The sequence below is a fragment of the Bos taurus genome, chromosome 11 (assembly GCF_002263795.3).
Source record: "Bos taurus isolate L1 Dominette 01449 registration number 42190680 breed Hereford chromosome 11, ARS-UCD2.0, whole genome shotgun sequence".
NCBI classification, from domain to species: domain Eukaryota; kingdom Metazoa; phylum Chordata; class Mammalia; order Artiodactyla; family Bovidae; genus Bos; species Bos taurus.
The window spans coordinates 38,468,810-38,482,318 of record NC_037338.1 but is presented as its reverse complement, the minus strand read 5'-3'; the positions used below and the strand labels follow the sequence as shown (position 1 = coordinate 38,482,318).

The 13,509-nt window shown below is 40.2% G+C and overlaps 1 protein-coding gene across 7 annotated transcripts in view; it reads right to left on the bottom strand.

Annotated features, from left to right (window-relative positions):
* LOC107132925 (uncharacterized) overlaps positions 1-13,509 on the bottom strand; it is a 471,858-nt gene that overhangs the window by 285,924 nt on the left and 172,425 nt on the right. The window contains exons 5-6 of one of the 7 annotated variants that reach the window (XR_009496429.1): positions 9,288-9,452; positions 2,258-2,566 (exon numbers count right to left, since the gene is read on the bottom strand). The exons of the other annotated variants lie outside the window; for them this stretch is intronic. The gene's annotated coding sequence lies outside the window, so the exon portion shown is untranslated. Of the gene's footprint in view, positions 1-2,257; positions 2,567-9,287; positions 9,453-13,509 lie in introns of those variants that run through there. 7 annotated transcript variants of the gene reach the window in all.

The following is a 13,509-nucleotide window of genomic DNA, read 5'->3' as shown; positions in this document are numbered from 1 at the left end:
CTTCTCCAATGCATGAAAGTGAAAAGTGAAAGTGAAGTTGCTCAGTCATGTCTGACTCTTAGCGACCCCATGGACTGCAGCCCACAAGGCTCCTCCATCCATGGGCGTTTCCAGGCAAGAGTACTGGAGTGGGGTGCCATTGCCTTCTCCCTTGGGAAGCACTGGACATTGGTAAAAAAGAAAACTAATAGCTCCTACCCCAAAACATGTCTTCAAAATGAGAGTTCATTGCTAGGGACAAGGATATGAGAAATAATCCAGTTTAGCTATACATTTTTAAATTACAATTCAAAATAACTTTTTTTAGTTTTCACTGTTCAATTATGCATGTTTTGCTCCTTTCTACTGATTCTAACTGAAATATTATTTCTCATGTTAAACTGAAAATGATTTTACTTTGTTTTGCCAGCAAAAAATTCAAGTCATAGGTTCTCACACTTCCGAACATGCTTCCAGAAAAACCACATGTTCTTACTCAGTAAGCCTCAATAATGAAGACTGAACCAGTAATTTCCATCACCAGTCCAATGCCCATACCTGGGTTCTGAAACTTTCATGCTTTCTGACTGGACAGAGGTATTTTCCGATAGCAGTTAGAAAAGACCTCTTGGTTGCTAAGACTTCTCAAAAGGGGAATAACTTCCCTTCAAGCTGCCAAATTTCCCTCTTAAATAGGTTTTTGACAATATGCAGACTTCATCTCTTCTAAACATAAAATCTCCTATTACCTACACTTCTTTTTAATAATAATAGGATTCTAAACTTAGATGGCACCTGGTGAAACCAAGTTATTAACACTTGCTCAACCTACTCAGTGCTTTATGGTGACCTAAATGTGATTCAGTTTGCTGCACAATAGAAACTAATACAACATTGTAAAGCAACTATACTCCAATAATAAATAAACAAAACTTTTTTAAAAAGACTTTCAAGGTCACAGTTTATTGAGCAATAGCACTGTGCCTTAAATGAATGTCTTATGACTTAGATTAGGGCTCTTTTTGTTGGCTATACTCCAAATTTCAACACCAACAAGCAATCACTTTCCTTCCAAGCTGCTTCCTGCAGTATCCACCCCAAACTGTGGACCAGCTTTGCTGATTACCATGAGCAGTTGTCACCACTGCTGTTAACTGCAAAAAGATTGAAATAGCACAGGTACTAACCTGATTCTGATTTAGTCTGTTAAACTTTGCTCATTTGTTCTCTAAAAAAAAACTCCAGCAAGACGAAAATAACTGCTACACAAAATACTTCTGAACTCTAGAAATTGAAACTCAAGGACCAATCATGTAGACTTTACTATACTTGAGAGCTTAGAAATTTTTAAAAGGAGAAAAGAAAGCCTATTCCTAAAGGTACAAACAGAAGTGTCTGCACAGGGGAGCTTTGAGAGAGACAGTAAGGGTGGAAAGGGGTTAGCATTCTCCTCATTCAGAAACTAGACCAAAAGACAATGAGTCCTTCCTCCCATAAGATCAGTGGAAGGTAACGGGTTAATGAAAGATTACTGCCAGTCCTGATATCAGTTAACATTCATTAGGTGTTTATTGAAGGAGCAAACAACGAACATCATCACCTCATCACCTAAAGCATTCTTGCTTTAGAGGCTTGAAATAACATAAGAGATACCATATTTTATTAACAACTCAGCCAACTGTGGGGCTTTTGGCTCTTTCACAATGTTTAAGTTAAAATGATCTCCCTGGGGCTTCCTTAGTGGTCCAGTGGTTAAGAATCCATATTCCAATGCAAGGGACATGAATTTGATCCCTTGTTCAAGAACTAAGATCCCACATGCTGTGGGGCTACTAAGCCTGTGCGCCACAACTGTTAAAGCCCACGCACCCTAGAGCCCGTGCTCCATAAGAGAAGCCATCACTATAAGAAGCCTCTGCACTGCAACTAGGGAATAAACCCCCAGTCACTGCAACTAGAGAAAGCCCAAGTGCACCAACAAAGAGCCCGTATGCTGCACTGAGGACCCAGTGCAGCCAAAATAAGTACTATGATGACATCATTTACTTACTTAATTCATCTCATCCTCAATTTGAAAAATGACCCCCCCAAAAAAAGTTAGGACTTTTTACTGTGATTTAAAATATATAAATATTAGAGGGTGGAAATAAGCTAGAAATCAATCCCCATTTTTATCTAAAGAATATAGTTATCTCTACCACTCTGCCTCTACAAGGAAGTTGTTTTAGTAAATGCAAAGGATGGAAATAGAAAGATTTTTCAATACCCTAAGACCATCTGAACACAACCCAATGAGTTTATTATTTGGGGGGAAGCTTCACAATTACAAGTTTATTGTTGAACCTTGTTTCCATGATTGCAAGCAGTTGCTTATGTTTTGAATGGCCATGTATGCTTCTAACTTTCTAGTTCTTCCTTTAAAATATAGAACAGCTGCTGGCCTACTCATATGTTACACATAAGAAGCCCACAAGGGACAAGGCCTTCCATTAATATGTTGAATTATTTTTAACACATTTGTATTTCTATCCTGACTCATCATCTCAGAGAGAGGGCAAGTTTCCATCTTCCCAGCTGGGGGGAACACCTGCAAAACACAAATGCAAACTGTGACACATCTGGTACCAAAAAACCAATCTTGTTTCATCTGGCCAGCAGACTAAAATATCAGGATTGTTGAACAGAAACAAGGCAAAAAGTTAACTGCCATTTATATGTAGTCAACACAGATGTCTATTTAAGCTGTTTATATTATAAGCGCATGTGTATGTTAACAGAGCACAGACCCGTTTAATAAGCCAGAGTTGGATTATAAACGCAAGAGAATTTTAAGGCCCTGAACGCAATAATTTGGTTCTTTTTTATCTTCCCATAGAAACTAAATTAATTTCATCAGAATCTCAGCATTCTTTTTAAACAGATGCATTTAACACAAATAAATAATTTGTTGAATACCAAACTATTTCCTTTAGAAACTGTATTCTGTTTTTTAATACAGTTTTTTAATACATAAACTGTATTCCATGTTTTTTAATGTTTATATTGTGTTTCTTAAAGTGACTTAAACCAGGTGTCTTGGTTTCTGTTGCCCCAGAAGAAGACCCTGTCACAGAACTGAGTGTGGGAAGTTTGACAGGTTAACTTAGGAAGCACAGGTGAGAAACTAGGGAAAGTGAGTCAGGGAAGGGAGAGATGCTAATAACTGAGTAAATGAGTGGGTCTCTTCTGTGAGCAAATTAGTACTTCGTTCCTCTGGGGATCCTCTGAGATATAGTGTAGAACTCTCCTCAAAAGCCTCCCACCAGAAGCTGCCTAGACAGACTCCCATCCCTGTGGGAGGGTTACCCCCGGGGCACTAATACCACACACACACAGTTACAACTACCTGTAGTGGGGTGAGCTTTCTGGCACTGGAGAAAGCCCTCAGGCAGAGAAGAGAGACTAAGGCTTGATACGGGATGTTGTCAGGGAGCTAGAAACTTTTACTGCAAACCTCAGTAAGCTCTTGCTGCTGACGGACTGTCTGCCAGGCAGCAATACCCACACTGCTTGGATTCTGACCACAGAAGCACATGGCCTGATGGTTTCATACTACATAAGCCTTTCCTGAACCTTTTTCTGTTGGTTCTTCATCTTTCCCCCCGCCCCTTCCTTTCTCTGGCAAAAACCCAAGTTTTCTTCTCCTCTGTGTATCACTCATTTAGCAAATCAGGCCCCAAACATGTTCATTCAATGCAAAGACATGCAAGATATTATGTACAGTGGTATTATACACTTAACACCATGAGCCTGATTCCAGAGCACAAGTCCAACTATAGAGTTTTATATAAAATTAGTTGCCATTCAAAGATGAATTTTCATGGAAGCTAGTAAAGCTAAAGCTTCAAGGCCTTTCCCTTGCATCATCCTTTCCAAGGCTCTGAAGCTACAATATGTCCATGTTATCATATTATTTTTGTAAAATTTGAAAAAGCAATACCTTTTAGCCAAACGGGTTAGGTCTGATCATTCTTCTTAGGTACCCCCTTTCATACTTCTTGTGTTAGGTAGCACTGGGATGGTCATAAGGATTTAGGGGAATCCAGCCCAGGAAATTGAGTTACAAAGTACATTTAATTCCGCCTTAGAGAAATATACCTATATAGTTCACAATCACTTCTATGTATGTTTAATTCCAGGTCCTGTCTGGTATAGGAATATCTTCTAAAAATATTCCTACCACCCACCCTCCATGTTGATTTTACCTAACAGCATGCACAGAGATTCAAGGCTAGGGGTCTTATCACAGTGTAATGTGTCCTACGAGAGTCAAACATGACTGAGCAACTAACAATTTCACACACTATCCAGCACCAGAGTAGGTAGTAGAAGAAAAACAAGTTTTGAAAGAGCCAGAAGCTAATCTATGAAAAATTCTCCCAATCATCAGAGGTGTAAAATGAAAACCAAAAAATTTGGTTTTTATTCGATACCTTTTCAGGAATGTATTTAATTATGTAACATGTTGTTGCTCAGTTTCCCAGTCATGTCCAACTCTTCACAACCCCATGAACTGCAGCATGCCAGGCCTCTCTGTCCCTCACCATCTCCCAAAGTTTGCCCAAGTTCATGTCCATTGCATTGGTGATGCGATCCAGCCATCTCATCCTCTGACATCCTCTTCTCCTTCAGACCTCAATCTTTCTCAGCCTCAGGGACTTTTCCAGTGAGTCAGCTGTTAGTATCAGATGACCAAAATGCTGGAGTTTCAGTTTTAGCATCAGTTCTTCCAACCAGTATTCAGGGTTGATTTCCCTTAAGATTGACTGTTTTGATCTTCTTGCTGTCTAAGGGACATTCAGGAGTCTTCTCCAGCACAACAGTTTGAAGGACTCAATTTTTCGGTGCTTCGCCTTCTTTACTGTCCAGCTGTCACAACCATACGTGATCACTGGGAAGGCCATAGCCTTGACTATATGGACCTTTCTTGTTAGAGTACTGTCTCTGCTTTTCAACACATTGTCTAGGTTTGTCATAGCTTTCCTGCCAAGAAACAAACATCTTCTGATTTCATGGTTGCATTCACCATCCACAATGATTTTAGAGCCCAAGAAGAGGAAATCTATAACTACTTGCACCTTTTCCCCTACTATTTACCATGAAGTAATGGGGCTGGATGCCATGATCTTAGTTTTTTTAACATTTAGTCTTAAGCTGGCTCTTTCACTCTCCTCCTTCACCCTTATCAAGAGGCTCTTTAGTTCCTCTTCACTTTCTGCCATTAGAGTGGTATCATCTGCATATCTGAGGTTGTTGATGTTTCTCCCCACTATCTTGATTCCAGCTTGTAACTTATCCAGCCCGGCATTTCTCATGATGTGCTCAGCAGATAGATTAAACAAACAGGGTGACAGCAGACAACACTGTCATACTCCTTTCTCAATCTTGACCCAATCAGTTGTTTAATATAGGGTTTTAATTATTGCTTCTTGACCCGCATACAGGTTTCTCAGGAGACAGGTAAGATAGTCTGGTATCCTTAACTCTTTAAGAGCTTTCCGTTTATTATGATCCAGTCAAAGGGTTTGATGTAGTCAATGAAACAGAGGTAGATGTTTTCTGGAATTCCCTAGCTCTCTCTATGATCCAGCAAATGTTGGTGATTTGATCTCTGGTTCCTCTTCCTTTTCTAAATCAAGCTTGGACATCTGGAAATTCTTAGTTCACATAATGCTGAAGTCTTAGCATGCAAGATTATAAGTACGGGAGATGAGTGCAATTGCCAATGATTAGCATATTCTTTAGTACTACCCTTCTTGGGAATTGGGATGAGGATTGAACTTTTCCAATCCCGTTGCCAGGTCTTCAAGATTTGCTGACTAATTGAATGCAACACTTTGATGGCATCATCCTTTAGGGTTTTGAATACATTGTTCTTCAATGAACAGTGTATGTAGCATATGCATTTATAAATGCACCATATCATGAAAATATTTTTCATATATTTCATTAAGAACTCACTAGAAATTATTCTGACAATGAGAATTGAATTATAATCCCCCCAAATCTATCACTTCAGTTCAGTTCAGTTCAGTCACTCAGTCGTGTCTGACTCTTTGCGACTCCATGAATCACAGCATGCCAGGCCTCCCTGTCCATCACCAACTCCTGGAGTTCATTCAAACTCACGTCCATCGAGTCAGTGATGCCATCCAGCCATCTCATCCTCTGTCGTCCCCTTCTCCTCCTGCCCCCAATCCCTCCCAGCATCAGGGTCTTTTCCAAGGAGTCAACTCTTCGCATAAGGTGGCCAAAGTATTGGAGTTTCAGCTTTAGCATCATTCCTTCCAAAGAAATCCCAGGGCTGATCTCCTTCACAATGGACTGGTTGGATCTCCTTGCAGTCCAAGGGACTCTCAAGAGTCTTCTCCAACACCACAGTTCAAAAGCATCAATTCTTCAGCGCTCAGCCTTCTTCACAGTCCAACTCTCACATCCATACATGACCACAGGAAAAACCATAGCCTTGACTAGATGGACCTTTGTTTGCAAAGTAATGTCTCTGCTTTTCAATATGCTATCTAGGTTGGTCATAACTTTCCTTCCAAGGAGTAAGCGTCTTTTAATTTCATGGCTGCAGTCACCATCTGCAGTGATTTTGGAGCCCAGAAAAATAAAATCTGACACTGTTTCCACTGTTTCTCCATCTATTTCCCATGAAGTGATGGGACCAGATGCCATGATCTTCGTTTTCTGAATGTTGAGCTTTAAGCCAACTTTTTCACTCTCCTCTTTCACTTTTATCAAGAGGCTTTTTAGTTCCTCTTCACTTTCTGCCATAAGGGTGGTGTCATCTGCATATCTGAGGTTATTGATATTTCTCCCGGCAATCTTGATTCCAGCTTGTGTTTCTTCCAGTCCAGCATTTCTCATGATGTACTCTGCATCTAAGTTAAATAAGCAGGGTGACAATATACAGCCTTGACGTACTCCTTTTCCTATTTGGAACCAGTCTGTTGTTCCATGTCCAGTTCTAAAGGTTTATATAGGTTTCTCAAGAGGCAGGTCAGGTGGTCTGATATTCCCATCTCTTTCAGAATTTTCCACAGTTTATTGTGATCCACACAGGCAAAGCCTTTGGCATAGTCAATAAAGCAGAAATAGATGTTTTTCTGGAGCTCTCTTGCTTTTTCCATGATCCAGCGGATGTTGGCAATTTGATCTCTGGTTCCTCTGCCTTTTCTAAAACCAGCTAGAACATCTGGATGTTCATGGTTCACGTATTGCTGAAGCCTGGCTTGGAGAATTTTGAGCATTACTTAACTAGCGTGTGAGATGAGTGCAATTTTGTGCGGTAGTTTGAGCACTCTTTGGCATTGCCTTTCTTAGGGATTGGAATGAAAATGGACCTTTTCGAATCCTGTGGTCACTGCTGAGTTTTCCAAATTTGCTGGCATATTGAGTGCAGCTCTTTCACAGCATCATATTTCAGGATTTGAAATAGCTCAACTGGAATTCCATCTCCTCCACTAGCTTTGTTCATAGTGATTCTTTCTAAGGCCCACTTGACCTCACATTCCAGGATGTCTGGCTCTAGGTGAGTGATCACACCATTGTGATTATCTGGGTCGTGAAGATCTTTTTTGTATAGTTCTTCTGTGTATTCCTGCCATGCCACCTCTTCTTAATATCTTCTGCTTCTGTTAGGTCTATACCATTTCTGTCCTTTACTGATCCCATCTTCACATGAAATGTTCCCTTGGTATCTCTAATTTTCTTGAAGAGATCTCTAGTCTTTCCCATTCTGTTGTTTTCCTCTATTTCTTTGCATTGATCACTGAGGAAGGCTTTGTTATCTCTCCTTGATATTCTTTGGAACTCTGCATTCAGATACGTATATCTTTCCTTTTCTCCTTTGCTTTTCGCTTCTCTTCTTGTCACAGCTATTTGTAAGGCCTCTCCAGACAGCCATTTTGCTTTTTTGCATTTCTTTTCTATGGGGATGGTCGTAATCTCCGTCTCCTATACAATGTCACCAACCTCCAACCATAGTTCATCAGGCACACTATCAGATCTAGTCCCTTAAATCTATTTCTCACTTCCACTGTATAGTCATAAGGGATTTGATTTAGGTCATACCTGAATGGTCTAGTGGTTTTCCCTACTTTCTTCAATTTAAGTCTGAATTTGGCAATAAGGAGTTCATGATCTGAGCCACAGTCAGCTTCTGGTCTTGGGTTTGTTGACTGTATAGAGCTTCTCTGTCTTTGGCTGCAAAGAATATAATCAATCTGATTTTGGTGTTGACCATCTGGTGATGTCCATATGTAGAGTCTTCTCTTGCATTGTTGGAAGAGGGTGTTTGCTATGACCAGTGCATTTTCTTGGCAAAACTCTATTAGTCTTTGCCCTGCTTCATTCCATACTCCAAGGCCAAATTTGCCTGTTACTCCAGGTGTTTCTTGAGTTCCTACTTTTGCATTCCAGTCCTCTATAATGAAAAGGACATCTTTTTTGGGTGTTAGTTCTAAAAGGTCTTGTAGGTCTTCATAGAACCGTTCAACTTCAGCTTCTTCAGCATTACTGGTCAGGGCATAGACTTGGATTACTGTGATATTGAATGGTTTGCCTTGGAAACGTACAGAGATCATTCTGTCGTTTTTGAGATTGCACCCAAGTACTGCATTTCAGACTCTTTTGTTGACCATGATGGCTACTCCATTTCTTCTGAGGGATTCCTGCCCGCAGTAGTAGATATAATGGTCATCTGAGTTAAATTCACCTATTCCAGTCCATTTTAGTTCGCTGATTCTTAGAATGTCGACATTCACTCTTGCCATCTCCTGTTTGACCACTTCCAATTTGCCTTGATTCATGGACCTGACATTCCAGGTTCCTATGCAATATTGCTCTTTACAGCATCGGACCTTGCTTCTGTCACCAGTCACATCCACAACTGGGTATTGCTTTTGCTTTGGCTCCATCCCTTCATTCTTTATGGAGTTATTTCTATACTGATCTCCAGTAGCATATTGGGCACTTACCGACCTGGAGAGTTCCTCTTTCAGTATCCTATCATTTTGGCTTTTCATACTGTTCATGGGGTTCTCAAGGCAAGAATACTGAAGTGGTCTTCCATTCCCTTCTCCAGTGGACCACATTCTGTCAGACATACTACCATGACCCGTCCATCTTGGGTGGCCCCACACAGCATGGCTTAGTTTCACTGAGTTAGACAAGGCTGTGGTCCTAGTGTGATTAGATTGACTAGTTTTCTGTGAGTATGGTTTCAGTGTGTCTGCCCTCTGATGCCCTCTTGCAACACCTACCGTCTTACTTGGGTTTCTGTTACATTGGACGTGGGGTATCTCTTCACAGCCTCTCCAGTAAAACGCAGCCGCTGCTCCTTACCATGGACGATGGGTAAATTGGCTTCCCAGATGGCTCAGTGGTAAAGAATCCCAAATCTATAGTCCCCCCAAAACTGTAATTCACTGAAATGAAGAAATAAATTTCAAGTAGAAAAAATGAATAGATGTTTACATTGATCAAATTAATAAAAAGGAATGAGTCATGTGGACATGTTGGGATGGAATTTAAGAGTCCTGCTACTTTGAAATGGAACACTAACATCAGTAAAGAAAACTTAAAACTGATAATTTTACCACCACAAAAAGGTCATTGACAACTCATTAGTAAGTGAATGTGGCCATTTCAAAGGGTGTTTAGCATTAGTTCTTGAACAAGAAAACTAGGAGTGATTTACAGTTGAATATATCTTATATGATAGAAGCTTGCTGCTGCTGCTGCTAAGTCGCTTCAGTCGTGGCCAACTCTGTGCAACCCCATAGATGGCAGCCCACGGGGCTCCCCCATCCCTGGGATTCTCCAGGCAAGAACACTGGAGTGGCTTGCCATTTCGTTCTCCAATGCATGAAAGTGAAAAGTGAAAGTGAAGTCACTCAGTCGTGTCCGACTTTTCACGACCCCATGAACTGCAGCCTTCCAGGCTCCTCCGTCCATGGGATTTTCCAGGCAAGAGTGCTGGAATGGGTTGCCATTACCTTCTCCAATGCATGAAAGTGAAAAGTGAAAGTGAAGTCGCTCAGTCGTGTCCAACTCTTAGCGACCCCACGGACTGCAGCCCCCAGGCTCTGCTGTCCCTGGGATTCTCCAGGCAAGAGTACTGGAGTGGGGTGCCATTGCCTTCTCCAGAACGTTGCTAGAGGTTTCTAAATTTGACAACAATTTCAAAATTTTGTATGACATTGCCAAAATGGCTCTTGAAACCAAAGAAATCTTTTTGTAAATCTGTCAATTTAAAATTGTTCTCAACCATTCAGAAGAAAGATTGGGTTATCTTTCTATTCTTTCTATAAGAAAGGATGTACTGTAGAGCACAGGGAATTCTACTCTTTAAAATTGGAAAGAAATTTTAAAAAGAGTAAATACATGTATATTTATAACTGAGTCACTTTGTTGTACACCTGAAACTAACACAACATTGTTAATCAATAATACTCCAATATGAAATTAAAATTTCAAGAAAAAGAAATGATGTTACAAAGTTGTGGCCATAGGCAATCAAAAGATATGTATTCAAAATGTAGGAGGGAAAGTATTACCAAGGAGTTTCTGGTAGCTAATTAATAAAAAATATTATTTTCCTAGACTTTGTGATGTTTGCTGTCAGCTTTTAAATCTTGTGATTTGTTTTGTTATTTTAAATAATAATTCCCTTTTGTGTCTAATTTTGCATTTATAATTTGTATTCTTTCCTGTAAAGTGAGCTTCTAAATATGTATAGGCTTTGCTCAAAGCCTGGATGCATCCCTGATCACATGAAGTAGTCCTGCACCTAGGACTTTTCACGACCCCATGAACTGCAGCCTGAAAGGAGAAAAGAATATTTAATCTGACCCTTATAATATTTGCATAGGCAGGGAAAAAAGGTATAGGAGATAACCCTTTATTTCAAATTTGGCAGCACAATGCATAGGTATCAATTAATCTTGTTAATAGCAATTGTGTATTTAAAAGTTGCTAATTTCTGATTCAACCTCAAAAGTTGAAAAGTCTCTTTCAACCTCTTGCCTCTATTAGGTGTGTTCTTACAGTAATTAAACGTGCTGTTCCTCCACTTTGTCTTTTAGCAGTGATTATCTGCTTCTATTTCCTCCTAAGATCTGTTGATTAGCCGTTAATAAGAGTTTTCCTTGCGGCTTAGCTGGTAAAGAATCCACCTGCAATGCGGGAGACCTGGGTTCAATCCCTGGGTTGGGAAGATCCCCTGGAGAAGAGAAAGGCTACCCACTCCAGTATTCAGGCCTAGAGAATTCCATGAACTGTATAGTCCATGGGGTCGCAAAGAGTTGGACATGATTGAGCGACTTTCACTTTAACTTTTACAAAGACCTCAAAGAGATAAGCTTTCCATACCCCTGGTTACATCCCAGCTCCAGGCCTTATATAATAATTCCAGTGTAATTCACTTCAGTAAACATTCAACTGGACATCCACTATACACAGGGCACTGTGCTAAGTACTAAGGGAGCAAAGGTAAATATGACATAGTCCTTGGCCTCAAAGAACTTACAACATGATTAAAAAATTAAACACAATAATATCAGTTCAACTTTTTTTCAATAGACACTATTTATTTAGCTTTCAGTCCATTACCTCATTCCTCATATTCATCCAATGAAGAAGGAGTTCCATTTTAAACAATGAAGTTTAGTTCCATTTCACTGGTGAAGAAGCAGATTTAATGACTTGTTTAGGGCCAGATGTCAAGCAGGAGCAGGATCAAGACTGGAAACAAGACCTATCTTTCTCTAGAGCCTTAATATGATCTACCAGGAGCACAACGGAGAGCATTTAACCCTGACTGGGGGACATCATAGAAAGCAGAGCTTGTCTGAAAGGTGGAATGAGTTTGTCCCAGCAAAGAAAAGTTATTCCTGCAGAGAGGAATTTACACACAAAGGCAAGGAAGTAAAACACAACAAGGGACATGTCGAGAAACCTCATAAACCTTGTAGCTCCTAAATTAACCAAGATCCTGACTTCTAATACTGAATAATGTGGTGACAAATCTCACTCCATCCATCAGTTTTTTCATTTCCCCAACCTTTCTTTACGTCTCTCCTTATTTTAATCTTTCCACAAGCATGGATACAATGGCTTTTTAAATACTCTTCCTGTTTTTTAGTAAATTTAGTAATTGGGGGAAACAAATAATCAAATAATCCCACAAACAAATGTAAAATTGCAGCTATGACAGATTCTACCAAAAAGGCAGGTGGTGCTCCAAAAGTCTATAATGGGGGAAATCAAATAACCTACCCAGGCATCCCTTGAAAAATGTTTCCAGAGCTGAGCTATTGGAAATGGGAAGGAGATAACCAAATAAAAAGGGAGGGAAGGATGTTCAGAAAAGGATCTACATACACAAGGGCCCTTGGGAGGGAAGAAGTATTTTGTGGGACGGAGTCCAAGGGACTGGAATACCAGTGTAGGTGAAGCTGAAAACATAAGAGGATAGAAGATAAAGCTAGACAGGGTACCACTGAAGAATTTGCACCTTTATTCTTAAAGCAATGGAAAGCTACCTAAATATTTTAAGCAGGTAAGTAATATCATCATATTTGCACTTTGGGAAAATTCCCTTTGATCATCAGATAAACTGGAAAGGAGTCAGAATGGATTTTTTTACACACTACCATGGCTTGCTCCGTGGGAGTAAAGCTATGACAAACAGAGACAGCATATCAAAAAGCAGAGACATCACTTTACTAACTCAGGTCCGCATAGTCAAAGCTATGGTTTTTCCAGCAGTCGTGTGAGAGTTGGACCACAAGGAAGTTTGAGCACCAAAGAATTGATGCTTTTAAACTGTGGTCTGGGAGAAGACTCTTGAGAGTCCCATGGACTGCAAAGAGATCAAACTAATCAATCCTACAGGAAATCAACCCTGAATATTCATTGGAAGGACTGATGCTGAAGTCGAAGCTCCAATACTTTGGCCACCTGATGGGAAGAGCTGACTCATTGGAAAAGACCCAGAGGCTGGGAAAGATTGAGGGCATGAGGAGAAGGGGGAGACAGAGGATGAGATGGTTGGATGGTATCACCGATTCAATGGACATGAGTTTGAGCAAACTCAAGGATACAGTGAAGGACAGCAAAGCCTAGTGTGCTGCAGTGCATGGGGTGCCAAAGAGTCAGACACAACTGAGTGACTGAACAACAACAACAATGTGAAAAATAGATAGCTAGTGGGAACTTGCTATACAGTACAAGGAGCTCAGCTTGGTGCTCTGTGACAACCTAGATGGGTGGGAAGGGGTGGGAAATGAGAGGGAGGCCTACAAGGGAGGGTAAATACACACGCACCACACACACACATACACACATATACACATATATAGCTGATATCCTTCATTGTACAGCAGAAAGTAACAACATTATGAAGCAATTATACTCCAATTTTTTAAAAAAGAACTAAAAAAAGAAGATTATGTGATCAGCCCAGGAAAAAATGATATGCTA